This window comes from Callospermophilus lateralis, chromosome 3, assembly GCF_048772815.1.
Source record: "Callospermophilus lateralis isolate mCalLat2 chromosome 3, mCalLat2.hap1, whole genome shotgun sequence".
NCBI lineage: Eukaryota > Metazoa > Chordata > Mammalia > Rodentia > Sciuridae > Callospermophilus > Callospermophilus lateralis.
The window spans coordinates 86,902,389-86,907,764 of record NC_135307.1 but is presented as its reverse complement, the minus strand read 5'-3'; positions in this window follow the sequence as shown (position 1 = coordinate 86,907,764).

Sequence of the window (5,376 nt, the reverse complement as noted above, 5' to 3'; positions counted from 1 at the left end):
TTCTGACCCCAATGTCTTTTTGAGCTTGTAGTATTCATGGGAAAAATTCATGTTTGGGAAGAAGGGTGCTGACATGCTCAAAGCTCTCCCTAGGTGTTGTATCTACACCTCCAGTCTTGGCATGGAGACTAACACAGTATATGTTTCATGGACTTGCACAGCTGGGTGATTGAGCCCCTCCCTCATTATCAGAGAAAGACCCTCTCCCAAGTCTAGAACAGTGGGAGAAAGGGGTTGGCTGGGAAGCATGCTGATCTAATTGATCAGCCCAGGGTCTTTTGAGCACCAGGTTCAACACCTGGAAGACTTTAAGCCTGGAAGGGACCAGTCTCCAGCTCTTCTGGGTAGCAGGTTTTCTTGATAACAATTGGTTATTCTCTGACCTCAGCTGGAAATTTCTGAGATTTCATACTACTTTTGTATCTTTGTCCCAGAAAGAAGCTGCCATCTTGGCCGTAATGGAGTGAAAGGAAGTTGACTTTGATTGGATTTTTCGATCCCTTGGTGAGATGAAGCCAACTTTTTTTTATGGGCTTGGCATGTGTGGGAGTGCAGCCAAGGATACTGCTCAGACAGCTGGTTTGGAGTTTTGAGTTTTTCTGTAAATTTATTTTCACAGATTTAATGAGTGTCATCATGTGGCAACGCAGAAGGAGTGGTCTGAGAGTACCAGGAGTAAGTGGCATCACTCTTACCTCTTAGGAGGATTCTCTCTGCTGGTGACAAGAAACTAAGGGAGTCCAGGCATCTTGAGGAGCAAGAACAAGATAGAGACAGGGCACTTACTGGAAATTCCCCACTGGAGTTTTCTTCCCACTTTGTAACACAGAGCTAATTGTACTTTTTTTTTTATTTTTATTTTTTTAGTTGTAGTTGGACACAATATCTTTATTTTTTTTGTGGTGCTGAAGATTGAACCCAGTGCCTCATACATGCAAGGTGAGCACTCTACCATTGAGCTACAGCCCCAGCCCCTAATTGTACTTTTTAAATGTGAAAATGTTCACTCACTCGGCAATAATTTACTGAGTGGTCCCCAAAACAAACTGAATATATGCTGAATGTCATAATCCAAAGAATCTTGAACTTCACACTTGTTTTTTAGATTGTCCTGGGCTCTAGCCTGGTAGCCTTAGTCCTTAGTTTCTGGATCCCAGTTGTTCTGCTTAGTACCTGGTTTTTTTTTTTTTTCCTATTTGAATCCCACTGAATTGGTGATTGGCACATAGTGACCTTATTAACTGGAAGATCAGGTCTCCCCACTTGCCCAGTTAGTAGAAGCCAGTCTGTTTTCTGTTCTAGTTTATACTTTGTGTCTGTATGTACAGCTGTCTGTCTCACTCCCTCTCATACACACTGTGCAATTCAGAAAAGAGGAACTATCTTTTGCCGACAGATGGAATGATGCAGAGATAAATTCCCTGTTTTAGGGCAAGTCTGGTGAGGGAAGGACGCCATACCTTCCAAGTTCCCAGTCTTTCTTACATACATGATCCTTCCTAGAGGGAGTTAAGAGGTAAGAGGGTCAAGCATCATGGGCTCCCCAAGACCCCCACCTTACCATAAATCAGTTTCCAATCCACCCCCTCCCTGGGGATTGAGTTACAAACCCCAGTAACCCCAGGGCATCCTGCCTGGTAATTCGTATTATTCAGCTGTCAGCTGGGTTTTTAAAAACCACTCTTCCTAGTGATCCAGTTACTGGAGTTTCAGAGCCTATTCCTTGTCTCTGAGAGAAATCCTATAGCCAGGTGAAACAATGGAGAAGGCTCCTGACTGTTTTCTACAGGGAGCTGGCTTTTCTCTTTGGTTAGGAGCAGGCTTCCCTTAACTCTTTACACCCCTCTCAGATTGTTAGGAAGATCCACCAACCTCTAAGTTTCTGTGCTGATGTTTTTTAGAGCAACTCTGCCTTCCTCTGGGGGCCTTTCTTGTAGAGCTGGCATTGGTCAAGAGAGAAAGCATATTAAAGCAAGAAGTGACAAGAGAAAGGGGAAATTCTCCAAAATGTAGGTTTTTGTGGCTATAATGTGCATCTGCTCCTAGCCTGTTCAAAAGCTGGGGTTCATCTATTTTCAGGGTGCTGCTGTTAATCAAAGGGCTTAGAGCTCAGCAATATAGTCAGCAGATTTTGACACTGATGTGTCCCTGTGTTGGAAGGACAGAAAAGGCATGGACGGGGAGGAGTCTGTTTTGACACTGATGAGAGGTGGGGGTGAGGCTCCTGACCTCCTTGACCCCTTTATCCCTTTTCTGACAGCCCTTCTCTGGTCCCTCCAGCTCAGAAGCCTGGGCCTCCTGCTGCTTGACCTCAGAGGCAGAGAGCACAGGAGGCCAAGCTACAGGTGTCCTTCAGAACCAGCCCGAGGGAGCAGGCTGGGAAGGCATGGGAGAGAGGTCTTAAAAGCAAGATCCTGGCCAGTGTGACCCTCCCCCTATCTCCCACAATTCCCAGGCCCACTAAGATGACCTCTTCCTGCTTCCCAGGCCCCTTCCCCTAAAATGGTGATTTTTAACTTTGTATGCATATGTGTGTTTCTAGGGCCTTGAGCGTGGGAGGCAAATAAATGCTCTACCACTGAGCTACACTCCCAGCCCTTTAAAAAATTATTTTATTGACACAGGATCTTACTAAATTGCTCAGGCTGGCCTGGAACTTGCAATCCTCCTGTCTCAGCCTCCCAACTGGCTGGTATTATAGCCCTGTGCCACCAAGACCAGCTGATTTTTAAACTTTTATGAGGACTCAGGGAAATTGTTGTAAATTATAATATTTATGTGTACCCACAAACACATTTTAGCCATTTTTAGGGGTTCAGAGACCCTGAATCTTAGAACTCTGTTGAGCCTAGTAAGTTTGTGGATCCTAGTTAAAAACCATGCTCTCCCAGCTTCCTTTTCTTGTGACTCAGTTCTAGCATACAGTGCTGTGATGAAACAGAGGACTTTAACATCAGGTGGATCAGGAAAGCTAACATGAACCCTACCCCTCAGGTCCCACTCAGAGGGCAGATTTGAAGCCACTTTGTCTTTCGGTTCCACTTTGACCCCAACGAATGCTCATGGGCACCACTGGCCAGCCTGAGGCACAGGTCCAGGCCAGTGAGAAGGATGGAGGGAAGGAAGGGAAGGAGGTCTGTATGTGGGAAATAGTGGTAGGCTCCCAGTGCCCTTCCCAGCAGCTGGATTTGGCCTTCTCATCTCCCCATATGTGGCATGAGTGCAAGGTCACCCTGACCAGCTCTGATAGTTCCTCTTAGCCAAGATTCCTGGCAAAATAATGTACCTCCTTTTGGCTCTAACACCTCTTGCTGGACATCTATCAACTCCTGGGTGGACTGGGCTGCTGGCCAAACTTGACTATCCTTTTCTCTGTTCTCTGTCCTTTGAGGACATTATTTTCCTACTCCAGCAACCACAGCTCTTAGTATTCCTGCTTCATTCTTTATCAGGTACATTGTGAAGGAGCCAGGGAAAGAATGGATGGGAAAACTGTACGAGGAGACCTCAAGTACCAACGAGCTGATGGTCCTGGCTTGACCTAACTTGAATCTGTCCGAGTTTATAACCCAGAGAGAGCAGCTTGGTGATCAGATCACTTCACAACCCCATTGCCCCATTGGGTCAGGTCCTTATCATGGCTCATCTAGTCTTTGCAGGGATTGATTCTCCTTACTGATTTTTTTTTCTTGAGGAGCCAGTTATTGAACCCAGGACCTCACATATGCTAGGCAAGCACCCTACTTAGCTATACCCCCAGACCTTTTATGTTTATTTTGAGACAGGGTTTATTTGCCCAGGCTGGGCTTGAACTTGCAATCCTCCTGTCTCAGTCTCCTGAAGAGCTGATGGCATGCACCACTACAACTGGTTTCACCTCACTGATTTCTGCACTTTGTTTATCTTGCCTGAAATTCTGGTTTGGTCAAATCACTCATCTTCTATAAAATCTATTCTCTCTCTTTATTATAAAAGACAGATTCCTCAGCTTGGTATACCAGGGACACCTCTGTAATCTAACTTGAACCTACCTACCCATGCCCATTCTTCCTAAATCACTGTGCACCTGATGATCCATTTATCTAACCTGCTTCTGCTTTCTGGACAGGATTTCCTGTTCAGGACTTTATTCTGCCTGGTTTTGTCTTGTTTTGCTTTTTTGTTACTGGGGATTGAACCCGGGCCTTGCACAGGTTACACAAGCATTCTACAACTGAGCTACACCCACACCCCAAGCCCTTTTATTTTGAGACAGGGTCTCCCTAAGTTGCCCATGCTGGCCTGAAACTTGGGATCCTCCTGCCTCAGCCTCCCCACTTAGTTGGAATGACAGGTTTGTGCACCACTGCACCAGGCTGGGCTGTTTGATCTTGTTTTCCTTATCGAAAAATTTCCCCATTCTTCAAGGCCCAACTCAAAAGCCCTGAAGCTGTCCCCAGTCTTTGCGCCCTGAACTTTTCTGCATCCCTCAGCAGTCATTGTCCTGGAATGAGCACAACTCATGCTACTTCCCATTATTTCCAAGTGGACTGTAAATTTCCTGAAGGCAGGCAGCAGTTCAGTACCTGGCATAGAGTTGGTGCTCAATAAATATTCAGTAGTCCTTAGACTCCCCTGCAGATAGTGGACGATCTATAGACGGGACGTTTTGCGCTCCTGGCAACACCAGCACTGTCTTTACATGCAGCCATAAAGAGAGTTGTGTGTCAACAGCCCAAGGAGCCCCAGCCTCTCTTATGCTCTGCCAGATACTTATTTTGCCAGGGTTCTCACCCAGTAAAAAAGAGGACATAGGGGCCCGAGTTTGATTCGAATGTCACTCAATAACAACGCCAGATACACGTGTTCTCAGGCTTTGGGGTTGTAGTTTTCTTCTGACCCGCCTGGCAGGCGGGAGGACTCTTTTCCAGTTGCTCGGGATCCACCAAGACCCGCAACTTGTACCCACGGGACACTGCCGGTCGTGTCTCAAAGCTTTCGCCGCCTCAATTCCCTTTCTAGAGGTGCCCATTCGCGTAGAGAAGACAAAAGTCACTTTGGCGCCCCCTCACCCCACCTAAGAGAACTCAGGGACTCTCTAATGCTTCTCAAGCTTGCGTTAGGAAAGGAATCCACAAGGGCGACGGCGTTTCAACTGCGCTTCTGGCGGCGGTCAGAAATTTGTTCGGCCCCTTACAATGTTTCCAAGGGAAGCTTCTACATTTGTGGCTGTCCCTGGCAGCCGCCCAGCCCGGGACTTGGGGCTCCACTCGCCATTGGCCAGTGTTCGGTGTGACGCGCTGGGAGGCGGGGCCTCATCAGCTGTTTGCGGGATGCCCCGAGCGGGCGTATTTTGGAAACAATACCGCGCGGTGCGCAGTGGCCTCCTCCCGCGCC